At 47.6% G+C, this 19,831-nt stretch overlaps 1 protein-coding gene across 1 annotated transcript in view; it reads right to left on the reverse strand.

Moving 5' to 3' along the window:
* The window catches only part of ARHGEF3 (Rho guanine nucleotide exchange factor 3), a 240,683-nt gene extending 221,960 nt beyond the window's left edge, over positions 1-18,723 (reverse strand). Inside the window, exon 1 of the mRNA XM_031952275.1 lies at positions 18,671-18,723. The gene's annotated coding sequence lies outside the window, so the exon portion shown is untranslated. The remainder of the gene's footprint in view (positions 1-18,670) is intronic.
* Positions 18,724-19,831: the final 1,108 nt, after the last annotated feature.

The raw sequence follows: 19,831 nt of genomic DNA on the forward strand, positions 1-19,831 counted from the left end.
AACATGTATTGGTCAACCTGCCATCTGGGGGAGGGAGTGGGGGGAAGGAGGGGAAAAATTGGAACAAAAGGTTTGGCAATTGTCAATGCTATAAAATCACCCATGCATAGAACTTCTAAATAAAAAGCTATACTTGCCACCACAAAAAAGGGGCCATAAACATTTTTACATTTGTGGGTCCTTTATCCCTTTTTATTATCTCTTTGGGATGCAGACCCAGCAAAGACACGGCTAGATTAAAGGACCAAAGCACAGTTTGATAGCTTTTGAGCTTCGTTCCAAATTGCTCTTCAGAATGGTTGGATCAGTTCACAACTCCACCAACAACGCATTAGCGTTCTATTTTTCCCACTTCCCCTCTGATATTTATCATTTTCTTTTTCTGACATATTACCCAAGCCATTAGTGAAATGGCTGTATTTTTTTTTTTTTTTTGCCATGAGAAAAATTTGTTGTTTTGTTTTGTTTTGTTTTGTTTATTTAATTGACTGTATTTCTTAAAAAGCCTTTTCTGCGTGCTAAGACTTATCAGCTTCCAATCCTCTGGCAAAGAGCCTTTGATGCCCTAGGCCCCCTACCTGGTCTTTCTGGGGCATGAATTCCACATTTCTATACTGGCGGTTTCCTCTGTGTTCATTCTGTCTTCCCTCAGATGGACGGTAAGGGTCCTGAGGGCACACAATGCAGTCAAGTCCATTTTCTACCCTCCTACATTGGCTGGTGGGAGGCACAGAGCAAATACTCAATGAAAAATAGTAGCCTAATGAGGAAAGGATCATACATCTGGTGTCTGAACTAGAAGGGAAGGTAAAAATCATTTATATAGTGCCTACTGTAACATGCCAGGTATTGTGCTAGGTGCTTTACAACCCTGGGAGGTAATTGCTGCTATTATCCCATTTTACAGTTGAGGAAATTGAGGTAGACAGCAATCCATGACTTATCCAAGGTCACAAAGGAAGTGCCTGAGATCACATTTGAACTCTGGTCTTCCACACCCAGACCTTGTGCTCTATCTTCTGAGCCAACCACCTGCCTCTGAAAAGGGACTTTAAAGGCTCAAATCCCTGCATTTTGAAGAAACTGAAGTCTAAAGCCTAAATTACATCCTTCAGGTCACGGGGGCAAAGGCAGAATTAGAATCCAGTGCTCGGATTCCAAACTCCCTGGTCTCTGCTGCAGATCCCACAGATCCTGGAACCCAGTGGTGATCACAGTGTAACAGAGGGAGGACACCGCGAACTGCTGTTCCCATGGCAGCCAGAACCTTCTCCCATCTCAGCGCCTCCATCACGGCTACATCCTCACATCCCTAAGATCCCCCCGCAGCCTTGTGGGTACCTCTAGGAGGGAGCGAGGGCGCTTCTCCTGGGAGCTGGCACTGCCAGTCCCATGTGTCACCTCCAAGCTCTCCTCCCCGTGCCCAAGGTCTCCCACAGCTCCTTCTTGGCCAGCGAGAGGCCCACAGCTCACCCCCTCGGGTCCCCAGGGAGGCAGTGTGTGGCTGCACGTGGCGACCAAGCCCGGAGAATCCGGCCAGCTGTGCCATCCCTCCTCGCGAGCCTGGGCCAGGCATTCTGCTCTGGCTCTGCAGGCTCTGGCTTGCTTCCTCCCCTTTCTCTCCTCATGGGAGACGTGGATGGGGGATGGGGAGGAGCTGATCCGTCAGGGGGAGATTCCTTGCTCATTCAGAGGTCCAGTGGCACAGTTGGGACCGATTCTGAGAGAAAAACCTCCCAGGCTCTGAAGCCGTCGGGCACAGAAAGGGCACCCAGAGGCGCCCAGCCAGAGGATCTTTTTCAGACGGCGCAGAAGAAATGCTGGTTCTGCTAAAGGGGTCAGAGCAGCCGACCTGCTCCGAGATGACCTCAGTCTTGTGAAATGAGCTCATAAAAATCCCTCCTCTCACCTGACCGAGCCGGAATGAAATCTTAAACTACCCAAGGGGCCGAGCAGGGGAAGGTACTTCTGCCATTCATCTTCCACTAAGTCGGAAACCGCTATTCCATAAATTAAAAAAAAATAAAAGGTACCATAAAAAAAAGTTACTTCAGTCAGGTGGCCTCTGGGTAGGAGAGCAGCTAAGGAAGCTCCAGAGGCTCAGTCCTGACTATCCTGAAGGCAGGACTCGTGGCTCTTTTCTGTCTCCCTTCCCTGCCCCAGCGACTGGCAAGCAGAACACCTTGCCCTTAATGATACTGGTTAGACTGAGCTGGGTTTAGGGGAGCGAGGTGGTCCAGTGGAGGGTCCTGGATGGGAAGCCTTGATTTCAAAAGCTGTCTCAGTCACCTACTAGCTGTATGATCCTGGGCAAGTCACTTAACCTCCTTTCTGTGTCTTTCTTCCCTCCTGTGAAAAATGGGGATGAAATGAGAAACTGTGATCAAATGGGATAATACACATATGTTCATATCAAATGACATCATATATGGAATCTATGTAAACCAGGGGGCTAAAGAAATGCTAGTTTGTGATTACCAATCCCATAATCCCAAGTTTCTGGCAGTGGGCCCCTCCTAGGGACTCCAGTAATGGGGAAATGAGAACAGGGTAGAGATAGCCACACAGCTGTTGCATGTACAGGCGGTCCAGAGTCAGACGGCTCCCACCCAGCGGCCCTCTGACCGAGGGTCGTATGGTAAGAGTTTCAGAGGCTCTTCCAGAACCAGGGCCCTTCCATGTGTGCCAAGAGAGATACCAGTCGGCCCCCAGAATGCAGTGTGGGTCGGTCCCCCGTGGTTTGGCCCCCAGAATGCAGTGTGGGTGGCAATGTCAAAAGCTGCACAGCCAAGTTCGAAAGGAAGCCCATCTCTCAAAAGCTGTCCACGAGACCAGAGAAGGGCCAGGAAGCCCCGCCGGCCCAATCCTGGCCCAGGGCCTGAGCGTTCTCCAGGGCCAGAGCTCACCAGGGATCTGGGTATCTCGGGACCCGCCCAGAGCCAGAGAAGGACGATCCTTGACTTGTTTTTCACAGCCTGCCCACGGTGAGTGGGCACAGTGGGCTCTGTCCAGACACATCCTGGAAAGATTCACCCTGCTCTCTGGATGCGGTCACAGCCCAGAGAGAAGCCTCCCAAGAGCCACTGCTTAATGAGGAGCCGCCGGAGCCCCGCCCCCATCTGAGAGGGCACAGCTGGGAGCCTGGGCACGGGCATGCCAGCTCAGCTCCGGGAGGGAGCTCATCACACCTAGAAGTGGCAGCGACATCAGGGGCCATGCTGCTGAGTGCAGGCTTCTGCTCCCACGGGGGGATAAGAGGCGGGTCCCTGCTTGCAGCACCTCGGGGATCCAAAGAGGAGGAGCCGGAGCGAGGGGCCGCCCGTCCTAGGCTGGAGAAAACCCAACAAGGTGGAAGCCGTGGACCTCCCTCTCCTTTACCCCCCTGCAGTGGGCTCCCCAGCCCTCAATTTAGACACCGCAAAGCCTTCTGGACATGTCCCACAAGTCAGCGGGTTAGCCCCAGGCTCACCTTCTCCCAAGCCCCCTCCTAACCTCTCTGTCCCGCCAGACGCCACCATCCTGCCAGGGACCAGCATCCCAACCACGCTTCCTCTCTCCCCCTCCAGATGAACTTGATTTCCCAGTGTCACCGATTCTAATTCCACAGAGTGTCTCACGGATCTTTTCCCCGTCTCCTTCAGTTCCATTCACTGTGTTGGCTTTCCCCATTAGAATGGAAGCTTCCGGAGGGCAGAAAGGACTTCTTACTATATTTGTATCCCCAGGGCTTAGTGCAATAGTACATGGTACACAGCAAGGGCTTAATAAATGCTTGTTGCCTTACAAATATCTTTTCTCTCTTCACATGACCACTCATTCACCAATATTATAAGAAACTCTCTTTGGATTCCCCTGCCTCTACTATGATTTGCATGTTATCCACCCCATTAGAGTATAAATTCCCAAAAGACAAGAATTGTGGGGGGTTTTGCCCTTTTTATTTATCTCCCATACTTAGAATTATACCCAGAAAACAGTTAGGGCTTAATAAATGCTCACTGGCTGATGACTGAAAAAAGAATCGCATTTTGGAAAGGAGAATCATGGAACAAAAAGAAGCTGGGGAGGAAGGGTCACCAAAAAACTGAACAGTTTTGCTATGAGCCCCCTCCCCCTCCCTTTTTAATAAATGGTACATGGGGTAGCTAAGTGGTGCAATGGATAGAACACAAGCCCTGAAATCAGGAGGACCTGAGTTCAAATCTGGTCTCAGACACTTAACACTTTCTAGCTGTGTGATCTTGGGCAAGTCACTTAACCCCAATTGCCTCAACAAAAATAAATAAATAAACAAACAAATAAATAAACAAATGGTACATGACGGACTTCACAGTTTCACCAACAATTCTTTCTCTTGTTCTTTGGGTTTGGGCTGTTGATTGAGTTTGTAATTTAAAAAACAATTTAAGAAAAGAGAATCAGGGGCTGCTCACGGCAAGGCCGGGCTCCCAACATCACCCTGTTTGCCGGGAGTTGTTTCAAGTATGTTTGTTCTCATCAGCAGTTCCTAAAAATGCCCTCATTTCGGGACTGAACTTTCTAAATTAGGAGTGAATGTGAAACAAAGGGACCCACTTCCCCATGAAGCTGTTGTGGTGGAGGCGGGCCCAGTCAATGGTTAGGGTGCAGTCACGGCTCAGACGGATTTCAAGCCCCCTTAAGGAAACAAGACTGGGCTTTGCTCCATCAGCAGAAGCCAAGGTCAGAGGAAGGAAGTCCCGGCTCCTGGAGCATCCCACGTATCAGTGCTGGGAGGCTCAGTCTCACCATCTCAGGGCATTCAGCTGGAGGGTTTTAATTCACATTTAGTAATGTTGATACAAGTGGCACAGTGCCCAGCTCTCTCAGGGATTCAAAGAGGAATAGGATTTTAGGACTAGAAATTCAAAGATGGACCATTCCATCAAACCCTACTGTTACAAGTGAGGAAACTGAGGCCAGGACAAATGAAGTGACTTTGCTTTAGAATATACAGTTTACAGCTAACATTTTTATAGTTCTTACTATGTACCAGGTCTTGTGCTTGGGACATTACAATTATTTTCCTTTGATCTTGGGAGGTGGATGTAATTATTATCTCCATGTTACAGAGGAGGAAACTGAGGCAGCAGTAAAATGACTAATGGCTGGATTCGAACTCCAGGCTTCTGGTCCATCTACCTACCCAGGGCTCAAACCCAGGTCTTCTGACTGCTTCCTTTTCCTAATGCTCCATCTGGGTGGGGGCTATATATCTTGCAGCAGAAGGTAAGCTCTCCCGGGGGCACATAGGAAGCGCTTTACACTTGCACCCCAGCCTTCTGGGACACAATGAGGAGCCCTCTCCAAGAGGAACCACATAAAATGGGACTGGTTAGAAACAGCCAAGAAATGACCACTCAGAGGGTTCTGTATATAACGTCACAGTCGGGTTCTTGCCTTGCCCTGTCTGGCCAAAGGGACTGGGCATCGGAGCAGAGAGAGAGTGTCCCCAGAGCCCTGGAGCAGCTCCGTCCCTAAGACTTCTGGGACACCCTGCGTTTGTCTGCCCCCCACAAGACACAAACTCCTGGACAAAAGGCCAGTGTCCGGCTCTGCCTTTCTATAATACTCAAGCTTAACAGAGATCCTTGCACATAGTAGGCTCTTAAACTGAAGTCATAAGGATCTTATGGAACAGCTGGGAGGTGCAGTGGGTAGTGCCTTGGGTTTGGAATCAGGAAGCCTCACCTTTCTGAATTCAAATCTAGCTTCAGACACAACTAGAGTGACTCTGGAGGGTCATTTTCCTGCTTTGCCTCAACTTCCTCATCTGTCAAATGAGCTGGAAAAGGAAATGACAAATCACTCTAATTTTTGCCCCCAATTGGGATCACAAAGAATCAGACATGACTGGACAATTATATCACAACACAAGGTTACCAGGAAACTTCCTGACTTTTTTCAATATGTTAGTTACTTTTATTGATTTTCTTTTCTTTCTCTTCCTCTCTCTCTCCCTTTCTATCTTCCTTCCTTTCCTTTTCTTTTTCTTTTTTCTTTCTTTCTTTCCTCCCTTCCTTCCTTCCTTTCTTTCTCTTTCTTTCTTTCATTTCTTTCCTTCCTTCCTCCTTCCCTCACTCCCTTCCTTCTCTCTCTCTCTCTCTTTTGAAATTCTTTATTTATGAGCTGATTCAGAGCAGTTCCAATGGTCTTACGACGAAGAAAGCCATCTATACCCAAAGAGAGGACTGTGGGAACTGAGTGTGGATCATAACAGACCATTCTCACTCTCTGTTGTTGTTCGTTTGCATTTTGTTTTCTTACTCATTTACTTTTCTTTTTGATCTGATCTTTCTTGTGCAGCAAGAGAATTGTACAAATATGTTTACATATATTGGAGCTAACATATGTTTTAACATGTATAACAGATATTGGATTACTTGCCATCTAAGTGGAACACAAGTCTATGCAAAGGTCAGAGTTGAAAAATTATCTGTACATATGTTTTGAAAATAAAAAGCTTTCATAATTTTTTTTAAAAAGAGAGAGAGAGAAATTCTTTGTTGCAGGGGAAAGCCCTCTTGGAGGGCGAAGAGAGAGAGATACACAGAGAATTCTAGATGATATAAAATGTATATTTAAAAATGAAAACTTCCTGAGCTGGCCTCCCTTTCCCCTACCAGAGATGACTCTTCTGGTCCCTTCCTCCTCAATTCCCTCTGGACTCCACAGGCTCCCAGTTTCTAGGTTCTCTCTCCAGGCCCCTCCCATAATTCCATTCATGTGTTCTCCTGGGGGCAGGGCTTGTGACTCACTGAGTGACCTAGGTCCCAAAACCAACCACCTCGAGCTCCGGCCCTGCCCTGGGTGGGCCTCACCTGTTCACTGGGTTTGGCTCTTGGGAAGCCTGGCTGACATCAGAAAGCGTTTATGGTTCACAGAGGGCAGGATCAGCTACCTACAAACGGTGGTTACTTGCTAGAAAGCCAGAAAAATCAGAGGCCATTATGGGTCGTCTTTACAGTGATCTAGTTTGTCTCGTCTGGGATTTTCCCACTTGACTTGCTGAACTGAAACAGTAACTCAAAAAGCCACAGAGTTTTGAACTGTTCTTCCCTTTTTAAAAGCACCCTCAGTGAAAGATTTCTCTCTGGATTATGGCTCGAGTCCCAATAATGGCGACTGTCTGTGTTGGGTGCTTGAAATTTTCTAGCCTAGAAAAATATTTCCTTGAACAGCCCATAGAGAAAGCTTTCCCATATATAAGTAGCGCTACAAACAAAAAGAACCTCGGTGAGAAACCAAGTCAGACAACTCTAAGATACCACTACACACCTGTCAGATTGGCTAAGATGACAGGAAAAAATAATGATGATTGTTGGAGGGGATGTGGGAAAACTGGGACATTGATTCATTGTTGGTGGAGTTGTGAACGAATCCAACCATTTTGGAGAGTAGTTTGGATCTATGCTCAAAAAGTTATCAAACTGTGCATACCCTTTGATCCAGCAGTGTTACTACTGGGATTATATCCCAAAGAGATTATAAAGAAGGGAAAGGGACCTGTATGTGCACGAATGTTTGTGGCAGCCCTTTTTGTAGTGGCTAGAAACTGGAAACTGAATGGATGTCCATCAGTTGGAGAATGGCTGAATAAATTGTGGTATATGAAAATTATGGAATATTACTGTTCTGTAAGAAATGACCAACAGGATGATTTCAGAAAGGCCTGGAGAGACTTACACGAACTGATGCTGAGTGAAATGAGCAGGACCAGGAGATCATTATATACTTCAACAACAATACTAGATGATGACCAGTTCTGATGGATCAGGCCATCCTCAGCAACGAGATCAACCAAATCATTTCTAATGAAGCAGTAATGAACTGAACTAGCTATACCCAGAAAAAGAACTCTGGGAGATGACTAAAAACCATTACATTGAATTCCCAATCCCTATATTTATGCACACCTGCATTTTTGATTTCCTTCACAAGCTAATTGTACAATATTTCAGAGTCTGATTCTTTTTGTACAGCAAAATAATGTTTTGGTCATGTATACTTATTGTGTATCTAAGTTATATTTTAATATATTTTAACATCTACTGGTCATCCTGACATTTAGGGGAGGGGGTGGGGGGGTAAGAGGTGAAAAGTTGGAACAAGAGGTTTGGCAATTGTTAATGCTGTAAAGTTACCTATGTATATATCCTGTAAATAAAAGGCTATTAAATAAAAAAATTAAAAAAAAAAAAAAAAGAGAAACCAAGTCAGAAGTCACCATCAATGGACCACGGTCCAGTAAGAAGCCCACTACCCATTCACGGATCAGGTGATCTGCTAAGAAGTGTATGCAGAGTGTCATCTGAGACACCTTAAGACCCCACAGATTAAAACCCTGTCAACTAAACCAGTTAAATCAGAGGTTTTTTTTTTTTTTTTTAAGGTTTTTTAACCTCTTCGGTGTCATGGGCCCCTTTGGGCTACCCAGAGATGCCTCTGAGCCATTTTGGAAGAATATGTTTAAATATGTAATCGATAATTTGCAGGATTGCAGAGGAAGCAGATTACATTAAAATATAACAATCAAAATAGGTTTTTCAAAAAAGATAATGGACCCAAGTTAAGAACTTCCTGCTCTATGCATAGGGAGATTCCTCCCTGCATAAAACCCCAATAACTCTTTGGATTGAATATTAATCAAAGGCCTCCACAAAGCTATACTGGCGTAATGATGACTCCCGGCCCCAAGAACCTAGAAGATCACTTTAAAATAGAGGACCCCCCTCGGAAATGTCTGCTCGGGGGCTCCAAATGGTTCATGACATCATAACCAAGGGCCAGGGTGTCATCAATCATCCCGTTGTCTCTTTTCTCTGAAGAGCCACAAACCCAGCTCTCAAACTCAGCAGAAACAAGGGCTCCTCACAGAACACTCATCCCCAGGCTTCTCAGGGCCACAAACGGTCAACAATAACACCAAGGCAGCTGTCACTAAAAAGCAGAGATGTGGAAGCCCAGAGAGAACAAGAGCTCTTTTTATTTTTAAAAAAAAAAGTTCTAAAAAATACACAAGTGGCTTTCTCTATCCCTATACACATGTGTGTATATTTATAGGAGTGTGTATATAATACACACATACATTATATATCTATATCTGTATCTAGACAGACAGATTAGATAGATAGATAGGCAGAATAGATAGATAGATAGACAGAAAAGATAGAGAAATAGGTAGTTAGATAGAAAGATATATAGAAAGAAAGAAAATATAGATAGATAGACAGACAGACAGGATTGATAGATAGATAGGCAGATAGGCAGAATAGATGGATGGATGGATGGATCTATCATGATAGATAGATAGATACAATAGATAGATAGGCAGAAAAGATAGATAGATAGACAGACAGGATTGATAGATAGATAGGCAGATAGGCAGAATAGATAGATGGATGGATGGATGGATGGATAGATGGATAGACAGATAGACAGACAGACTAGATAGAAAGGCAGAAAAGATAGAGAAATAGATAAGTAGGTAGATAAAAAGATATATAGAAAGAAAGAAAATATAGCTAGCTAGATAGATAGACAGGATTAATAGATAGATAGATAGATAGGCAGATAGGCATAATAGATGGATGGATGGATGGATAGATAGACAGACAGAAAGAACAGATAGATAGGCAGAAAAGACAGATAGATAGACAGACAGAAAAGATAGATAAATAGATAGATAGGTAGGTAGATAGAAAAGATAGGTAGATAGATAGATAGACAGAATAGATAAATATATGGATGGATAGATTATTACCAAGCACTGACATTTTTGTTTTTGTCTAGCTCCAACAGAATATGCAGCAAGAGAATAATCTACTACTACCTAACTTCACAGACGAGGAAACTGAGGTCCAAAGAGTTTAAGTGATTTTTCAAGAGTCACACTACTAGTCGTAATGTCTGTGGTAGAATTTGAACTGCTTGACTTTAAGATCAATCTCTCTTAATTGTACCACCCAGCTACACATGACATTGCATTGTTGAAGAAAAGATCCTATTTCTCAAAAAGATAGAGAACTTGGCACCCTTTTCTGCATGGATAGTAAATCTCCAAATCTGTAACTATTTAAGGTTTGTCAAGTCTCGGTCTAACTGGAAAATGGCAACAAAATTAGTAACATATTAAAATCTTTGTTTTCATAATGCAGTTTTCAAAACTTTCCTGATCATTCATAATTTGTGGGTATATATACACAAATATAATATACTATCAAGCAAAAAGTAAATCTGACACCTTATGAAATCTCAGAATAACTCAGAAGACCTACTCCGGAAGGGACATCTCTGTAAAAGAAAAGATCCTGTTTCATCCTGCAAAGGCAGGAAGTGGGAAGGGGAATAATATTATTGCCACCATCACCACCTCTATTACTGCTATAACTACTACTATCACCACCTCTTCCACCACTATTCTTACTATTACAAATGAAAAAGGCCCCAAAACAAGGAGTGAGGAATGCAAATAGAGAAAAGGTAGTAAATGGGACCAGTTCTGTGGAGGTGATAACAGATAAGAGGTCAGGGAAGTAAGAGACAGGGAAGCATCCAAGGGGCTGAAGGTGTCCAGCTTGGGTCACAGAGCAGGACAGTGTGTGTCCCAGTGTGGACAGAGATGGAGCCTCACATACAGTAAATAGCTCTATTCATTGTGTCAGATTGCTTCCCAACGTACTCTGTCCTGGTCAAAAGGCTCGGGACCATTCTTGGCACATTCAGGGACAATGCAGGGCAGATCAGACAGGCTTTCCAACTCTGAACATATGCAGCAGGACTGATCACAGAACGGGAGGATGGGTGCTGCTTTGATTGAGGGCCCGATTTCAGAAAGGCATGAAGGGGGAGGGGCCAACTCCCTGCCCTCTCCCCACAAGGAGCAGTCATCCCTTTTCTGAGAAAACTCAAACTAGGCAGGCCCCTGTCTCCAAGAACCACTTCCTTGTTCTGGGATTCTCACTGTGGTCTTTCCCTAACTTTCCACAAAACAAAAATACCCCAGTGAGAGAAGGAAAACAAATATCACAACAAAAATCCCACAAGGAGCCTTATGATAAGCCAGTAATGTTGATAAGATGCCCATGTCATTCACCTCTCTATGCCACAGACTCTTCTCCCCTTCTCTCAGGACAGTAGAACTTGGTGCCGGAGGGCACCTGATCCCCCTCACTCTGTTGACCCCAGGACCCCAGCCCTATAGCTTCAAGGAGCCTGAGACGTATCTTCTGAGCCAACTACCCCATTCTACAGATGAGGAAAATGACCATCAGAGAATTGGGGTGGATTTGAATCCAGATCTCTAGACTCTACATGCAGTCTCTCCACTGACTTTAACTGAATTTTTATTACTTCTTTTGTTTTGTCTGGGAAACTAAAGGACAGGGGATATTAATTTCTCTGATATGGGGAACCGCCCGTGTTCTGTAACCCTTAGATATGTCCCAGTATTGGAGCAACCTGGGGACCCAGACAGATTTCAGGGGATCCCTAAATTCAGATAACCACACTAGCTAATATTTATATAGTGCCTACTGTGTGCCAGGCACCGTGTTAGGTACTTTGCAATTCTTGCCTTCTGTGATCTGCACAACAACTCTGGGAAGTAGGGACTATTACTATCCCTATTTTACAGATGGAAAAACTGAGGTAGGCAGCAATTAAATGACTTGCCCAGTGTCACCGAGGAAGGATTTGAATTCGGGTTTTCCTGACTCCAAATCTGGTGCTCTACCCACTGTATTATTACCTGGACGAAGAAAAGTTCTAACTGAAATTTCACTTTTCCTTTTAATTTTGAATTTTTAAACAACATATTATTTTGAGAAGGGTTAAGAAAGTGAAGGGAAGCACGTGTTAAGAGAGCAGCTCAAGAACACTGAGGTTGATTCACTTTCCTCAACTGTGAAATAAGGCCCTTTAAAATAGCTATCGTGGGAATATTTGTTCAGCATTGTGTCTGGCATACAGTTGGTGCTAAATAAGTGTGCATTGCCTTCGTTCCTTGACAAGGATGGCACCCCTGATCCACAAATAAGTCCTTAATTAAGCATTTATCATGTACCAGACCATGCTAGACACTGCGGGTAGAAGAGCAGAAAATAAATCGACTGCCTACTCACAGGGAGGTCACATTTTCACGGGTATAAAAATCACAGCATGAGTATAAAGCTGATAAGCAGATCCACACACAGTGTTAAACATCAGGGGTCCCAAAACTCTCGGTGTTTAATAGCTTAATAGTAATATTATATAGATTAATAGCTTAATGTCAAAGGTCTCGAACTAAGACTTCCGGGACACTTTAGACAAGGTTCTATGGGATCCCTTGGGACAGAGCCCAGTGGGCCCGGCTTGCTAACCACTGCACCACACTCCCTCTCTTTGCACCTCAGATGTGGAAGGAGGGAGGTATTTTACAGGAACTCTACAGGGAGCTGGAGGGGGAAGCCCAATAGTCCCTGCCACGCCCATCCCCCTCCAGGGCTGCTCACTTTTCCAAATATGAAATACAGGGAGAAGTTGAAGGTTTTGTTCAAGGTCAGTGAGCTGTAACCGGAGCAACCTCCACCCCGGGCCTCTGGGACTCCTCCAGCAAAAGATATTTTTGTCCGATTGGAAGCATTTGGTGATTCTAGGAGACGTCTGGGGAAATAACAGTGGGATGAAGAAGGTATCATTCAAAGTGGAAAGACGGTGGATTGGACGCATTTAATCTATATCAGATCGCTTGCTGTCTAAGGGAAGGGGAGGAGAAAAAATTGGAATACAAGGTTTTACAAAAGTGAAGATTGAAAACGAACTTTGCATGTATTTGGAAAAAGAAAAAGCTATTATTATTAAAATAAATAAATATTATTATAAAATAAATAAATAAGATTATAAGGGGGAAAAGAAAGTATCATTAAACCTTTTTTTCCCCCCAAATAATGTCAAATCTAATAACATTCAGTGGTGGTATTTTATTTAAGTCGGGAAGACCCAGGTTCAAAGTTCAAATTCAAACTCAGCCCTTTATTAACTGTGTGATTTGGCCAGGTCACTTAACTCTGTTCGCCTCAGTTTCCTCATCTGTGAAATGGGGAAAATAATAGCCCCCAGCCTCCCTCTTGAGAAGATCTGATGAGATAATATGTACAGAGTGCCTTATAAACCTTCAAGTATTATATAAATATTCACTATAAGGAAATCACTTTTTATTTTTTTTTTTAAACATAGAACAAATGCTGCCTTTCAAGGGAGTGTCTGCCCTGGCAAGCTCCACGTGGTTCTAAGCCCGCTCATGCTCAGAACATACGTGAAATTAACTCTCCTATGGGAACTGCTTTGGGTTCGATTCAGCAGGGATTCATTATTGCCCGAGGTGCTGGGGACAAAAAGGTCAAATGAAACAAGCTCTGCCTTCTAAGACCTTAGATCTGGACACACACATGTATATCATGTGTAAACACGCGCACACACACATGTACACACGCGTCATGGCCACAGGAAGAAATCCGCCTTTTTCCCAGGCCGAGCCAAACAGCCTGCCTCATCCCCCAGACCCCGCTTCTCCTGATTTTCAAACACGAAGCTCCCCCTGGGAGAAGCCGGGCGCCCCGCCAGGCCCCCAGCAGATCCAGAGATCGCACCAGAGGCTGACAAGCTGCTTCATGAAGGGGTAGGGCCGGCAGGTTCCAGAACAGAAGGAAGTCAGCTGGATCACTTTAGAGTCAACCTTGTTTATACTAAAGACAAATAAAGAAGGCTAAGGCCGGGGTCAGAGGGTCCGGAGCTGGGGAGAGCTCTGGGGGTCACCTGGCCCCCGGCTCTCTCATTTGGCAAGCCAGGCACCCGAGGGCTCAGAAAGGGGGGCTCTCAGCCAAGATAACAAGGGAGCAGAGCTGAACGCAGGCCCTCTCCCTCCAGATTCAATTTCCTACCGCTCACTACACCCCAGAGGAACCCCAGACTTAGATGGGCTGTCATGACCCCTCTGGGTCTGGGGAACAGACAAGAACACAGTCTCCTTGGCTGAGAGAAAAAATAGCAAATTCTTATCAGAAGAGGGGCTGCTGGCATCCCAAAGGGGGCCGCCCGGACCCCCGGCAGCCCTGCCTGATGCTCTGTGAACAATCCACAGGCTTGTGGCTGGAGGGTGCCCCCCTTCTGAGCCAGAGGTGAGGATGGGCCAAGGCTTTATTAAGTGAGGGGGTCAAGGACTTCATGCAGTGAGGTCATTGGGAAAGGCCAGGAGGATGTCCCAGGTGTTCCCTTTTTATTCTGGAAACTTGCTGGAAAGTCTTTCCCTTCTAGCTTTTTATTTTCTTTAAAAAAAATTTTTTTTTTCACTGAAACTTCCCACTCTGTGACTTTCCAGCTCTGTTAGTTGTGGGGGCAGGGTGGGGAAGGGGAGCTTTCAGGGAAAAATAGGTGATCACCCCCTTGTTCAGAAACTGTCCGTGCCACGGCTGGACCCCGAGATAAGTCATGATGGTCCGAGACTCAATATCCCGGGCACTTCCACATACACAAGCCACAAAGCAAACCCACAAAGCAGGGCCCGCTCGGCCGCATCAGAGATTCTCACAGGATCCAGGATCAGATACGTCACTAATCACCTCCACTGCTCAGACAATGCCCCATGCAGCCCCTCATCAGATCCCTCCAAACCGGGTTCCAGCCTCAGGGACCCTCTATGGCCCATTTTCTGCATTTTCTCATGGCCCTTTACAAAATTTGTCTCTTTCGAGGTTCACAGCCCCCTGAGGTAGATACTACAATTCTCCCCATTTTATGGATCAAGAAACTGAGACAAACAGGTAAAATGCCTTTCTTAGAGTCACCAGCTCATATCTAAGAGTGGATTTGAACTCTCATCTTCCTGATTCCGGGCCCGATGCCATCCATATGCCTGTGATAACAGTAGTAATAGCAGCAGCAACAGTAGGAGCAGTAGCAGCAGTGCTGGTTATAATAGTAATAGTAGTGGTTGTAATAGCAGTAATAGTAGCGGTTAATTTTAATATAATTAACAATAATAAGTTGACTCTTTCCATTACATACGCAGGTCAACCAGTGCTTGAGAAGAGCACCTAGCAGCCTCACATACACCAGCACCCACCCGCAGGAGTGTCGACATTCTGCCCCTCCAGGGGCTCTAGTGCAAGTAGGAACTCAGCTCCACCCTGGAAGGCGACTTCCATGTTAGCCCCAGTGCGAACTCGGGCCTCCCAGACTGCCTTTCATTTGCCCCAATCCTGTGTGGACATGGCCATTTGCACGGTGTCCCCCCATTAACGTGAGCCCCTGGGGTGTGAGCTGCACTGCTTGGCCCTGCATCCCAGAGCACTCAACACAAGGCCTGGCCGGAAACAGACCCCGAAAAGTTGGGCGACCCAGACAAAATCACACGGGCGAACAGAAATTCAAATCCAGCTCAAATCGAAAGCAGTCTGAACTGCTGACTTCTATTAAGGGATAAATAAAAATTCACACCCCTTATTTGGGGGAGGGAATATCCTAGCAACCTCATCTTCATCCAAGGCATCCTGGCAGGCTGTGATTGATCTGGGGTGATGGAGGACCCTGAGTGCACCAGGACGGATGCCCAGTACTATACAACATGCTCTCGACATGTTCTCCAAAGATATCCTCCGTCCCTCCACCATTTTTTGTACACCCAGTCTTATAAAAGGATTTCAGGTGTCTCTGTGAACCAGAGACAAGGTTTGGGGCATTTTTACTCTAGTATATATAGTACTATACTATATTATACTATGGTACTTGTGATCTACTATACTATTTGTGATTTGTGATCTACTATAGTATAGAATACTATTTTTGATCTATTATAGTATAGAATACTATTTGTGATCTATTATGGTATAGAGTACTATTTGTGATCTACTATACTATACTATAGCATGCTACCTGTGATCTACTATACTATACTATGCTACCTGTGATCTACTATACTATAGTATAGAATACTATTTGTGATCTACTATAGTATAGAATACTATTTGTGATCTACTATAGTATAGAATACTATTTGTGATCTACTATACTATAGTATAATATGCTACTTGTGATCCATAGTATACTAGCTCACAAATTTTCCCCTTTTCTAAAATGGCCCATTAGCAAGGTACAAATTAAATAACCTTAGCTAATCTTCTTGCAAATACACACACACATGCCTGATCACGTGCACAAAGACCGACACATCTTCCCTGAGTCCAACACATTCAGGACAAAGATGAGTCATGGGAAAGTTTCCTCTCGGTTTTTAGGAAGTGGGGGTTCAAGACTCCCACACTTTGGAGCATGTGAAGCTCACATCCATTTTGCAAAAGCAGAAAACCTGGAGGAAGGCGCTTTCAATGTCACGTGATCTTCCCTATTATTTACAAAGTGAAATGAATTTCCTTAGAAATAAGCTGTCTTCCTTCCAACCCCCTCATCATCCTCTGCCTTCACCCACATCACCTTTGCCATATTTTACCCGATTCCCTCTTTGATTTTGAAATGACACATCATCTAAGACATGAGGTCACCAGGTAAAGGCACTGTCTGATGGATTTAGCTGTTAAAAAGCTGTCACACAAGGACCATTTCACAATCAAGAAGTGGTCATTTTGGGGAGAGCCAGACAGCACAGTGGATGTGGCTAAAGTCAGGAAGAAGAAAGATCAGAGTTCAAATTTGATTTCAGACACTTATTAGCTAGCTGTGAACCTGGCCAAGTCACTTCACCTTGTTTGCCTCAGTAAATGAACTGTAAAATGAGCTGAAGAAGGAAATGGCAAACCACTCCAATTTCTCCAAAAACCCCCATTAGGGTCACAAAAATTGGGACATAAGTGACACTATGCTAGGCACAGGGCATACAAATACATCTCTTTCCACAACTTTTGTACAAAATCCATATAAAACTTCCCTGTAGTTGGGCCACAGCTCAGAAGTATGTGCCCGGAGGAGACGCTCTAGAAACGAGCTCGGTTACTAGTTGTGAGACGTTACTCAGGGGCCTCGGATTCTTGAACTGGAAAATGAGGTTTGGACGCCGTGACCTCTGGCATTGTGTAAATGGTACAAGGATAACTCCAGTGTTTACCATCACTGGGACTTAGTGAAATAGGCTCCTCCTGTAAGAGTCCAACCTCTGTTTATTTTTAACTTCGACACTTCTGATGGAGAGAACCAGTGCCTCCGTTTACTCTATGACACGATGAGAGTGGACCAGAATCAGGGGGCAAGTGGAAGCCTATGAATTTGGTGTCTTTTTTTTTTTTTTTTAAATATAGACAGAAAGACAGAGAGCTGGGCAGATAAACAGACTAATGAATTGATCGATGGATAGAAAGCTACACAGAAAGACAGAGATGGACAGAGGCAGACAAATGGATAGGATGATAGAAAATTCTCCCACATAGGTGTCTTTGTCACCCTACATGTTTATTTTATGAAGTTAAAAACCTTAATCTGAAAAAGGCTTTATAGGTTTGTAAAACACTTCACAGTAATTCATCTGATCCCATGAGGTAGAAGCTATTATTCTCTCCCATTTTCCAGATGAGGAAACTGAGGCAAAAGCGATTAGCATTTTATCCCGGCTCAGGTCAAACTCGGGCGGCTCCACAGGCTGGCCCTCTGGCCCCCTCTCCACAGCTCCCATGCCTGCAGAGGCCTGGGCCAGAGGGTCCCCCCTATGGTTCCAGGAACGGGGTTCATACATTTAGAGAAAGACCTCTTGACCAAGTCGGTGGTGCCTAATGTGTGCAGGTAGCTAATCAGCAACACTGGGGAATGCGGGGGTTTGCGGGGCTCTGGGGCTCACCCGGTGTCTTGGGGGAGGGGGCGCCACACAAGCGCGAGGGTCCCCCCTGCACACAGAGAGGGCAGAGAGAGCGGCCTGTGGGCGCCGGCCACTGCACACCGAGCCGGGCAGCGGCGGAACTCCTAGGGGCGGAGTCTGCCCGGTCCCCGGGAGCCCCCCTAGGGGAGCGCAGCGGAGCTGTCCCCGTCTGGGACTGCCGGGAGGGGGGGGGCGTCCCCTGGGTGACAGGTGTGTGACCGCCTGGGAGGGACCGGCCTGGGAGTCCGGGACTGGGGGGGAGGGGACCGTGCCTGCCTGGATCACCCCCTCCCCTTGCAGCTCCCGCGGGCCCCTCGGGAGGGGCTGCAGAGGAGGGGAGCGCAGCGTGGAAGTCCCGGAGCTGTTGGGGGGGAGGGGGCTCTGGGGCAACCGCGGGAGGGCCTGCGCGGCGGGGGGGGCTCAGGCATCGGGGGCTGCTCCCCCTTCCCCCCCCCCCCCCCCCCCCCCCCCCCCCCCCCCCCCCCGCAAGCCCGCCGCCCAGGCCGGTCCCGGGACTCGCAGGAGCCGCGCGGCACAACCCGATACTACCTGAGGCTCCCGGCGCCCGCCGCGGGGCAAAGCACGGGCACAACTGGGGCGGTGGGAGCGCGGAGGGGGCGTCTCTGCCCGCTCTCCGCCCCCCTCTCCGGAACGTGGGAAGCCCCCCCCCTCCCGAGAACCCTCCTCCCCTCGGGACGGCGCGCACAAAGCGGGAGCGGGGACCCCCTTCCTGCGCCCCCGACCCCCCCGAGGCGCAGATCGGGGAGGGGGGACAACCGGGGCGGAGGGGGGCCCCCTCCTGCGCGCACTTACCTCGCGGGCCTGGGGCTCCCGGCCGGGACTCGGGCAGGGCGGCTGGGAGGGGAGAGGCGGGGGCGGGGTGGGGGCGGGGCCCGAGGGAGGGGCAGGCTCGGCCGGCCCGCTTCCCCACCTCCCCTCCCCCGGCGCGGGGGCGGGGCCGCCCGCTCTCCCCTCGGGCCCCCGCTGCGCAGCGCCCCAGCCCCAAAGCCTCCCCCTCCTGAGCCGCCGGAGCTCGGGAAAGTTTGCGGAGGGCCGGCCTTGACCTTGTCCCTGCCCCTGCCCCTGATCCCGCAGGCGGCCTCTTCTCCGGGCTCCCCCCCCCGCCGCCCCCGAGTCCCAGCTCCGCTCCGTGGTTCTCCCCGGTGCCGACCCCGGGCCTCGGCCCGCCTTTCCCTCCTCCTCCTCCTCTTCCTCCTCCTCCTCCTGCTCCTCCTGCTCCCGGGCCGGGGTCGCCCCTTACAAAGAGTCTCCTTTGGTCTCGCAGCCACTTGGGGCGGTGGGGGCTGACAGTGCCCCGTCTGACAGAAGCAGAAACCGAGGCAAAGAGATGAGACAGGATCTAACCCGGGGCCCCCTGAACTCACGGCCCAGCCCCCCCTGCTCTGCCCCCCTTTACCTCCCCCCCACCCAAGGCAGAGACCGCTTGCCCGAGGCAAGTGCTCAATAAAGGATTATTGCCTCCCCGATCTGGCAGCCAAGGTCCCGGGTTCAGATCCCGCGGCTGCCCCTTAGTGCCGGGGTGACTCCGGGGGAGACCCCTCCCCGGACTCGGCTTCCTCCTCTGTGAAGCGAGAGGGATGAGGGGCAGCGCGCGGCTCTGAGCCTCCCACTCCTTGATCCGGGTCCCAGAGGGACATGTTAGCTTCCTCCCACCCCCCTGCGCCCGCACCCCCCAAATAGGCTGCAAGATCCTTGTGGGCAGGGCCTTGATTTCCTCTCTGCACCCAGCCCTTAGCACAGGGCCCGGCACGGAGCAAGTGTTTACCCGGGATTATTGGTCATTAAGCAGAAGGTTCGGGGAACTGAAGGGAGCGTGAGCGTGACCGTGAGCTTGAGCGCTCATGGGGACATTTATCGGGATCCTTTAAGGGAAATCTGCAACGTTGCTGCCATGAGCTTTTATCAAGCATCTCCCGGCAGAAGATTAAAGACGGATCCAGTGTGACTTAGGAG

This window comes from Sarcophilus harrisii, chromosome 1 (genome assembly GCF_902635505.1).
Source record: "Sarcophilus harrisii chromosome 1, mSarHar1.11, whole genome shotgun sequence".
NCBI lineage: Eukaryota > Metazoa > Chordata > Mammalia > Dasyuromorphia > Dasyuridae > Sarcophilus > Sarcophilus harrisii.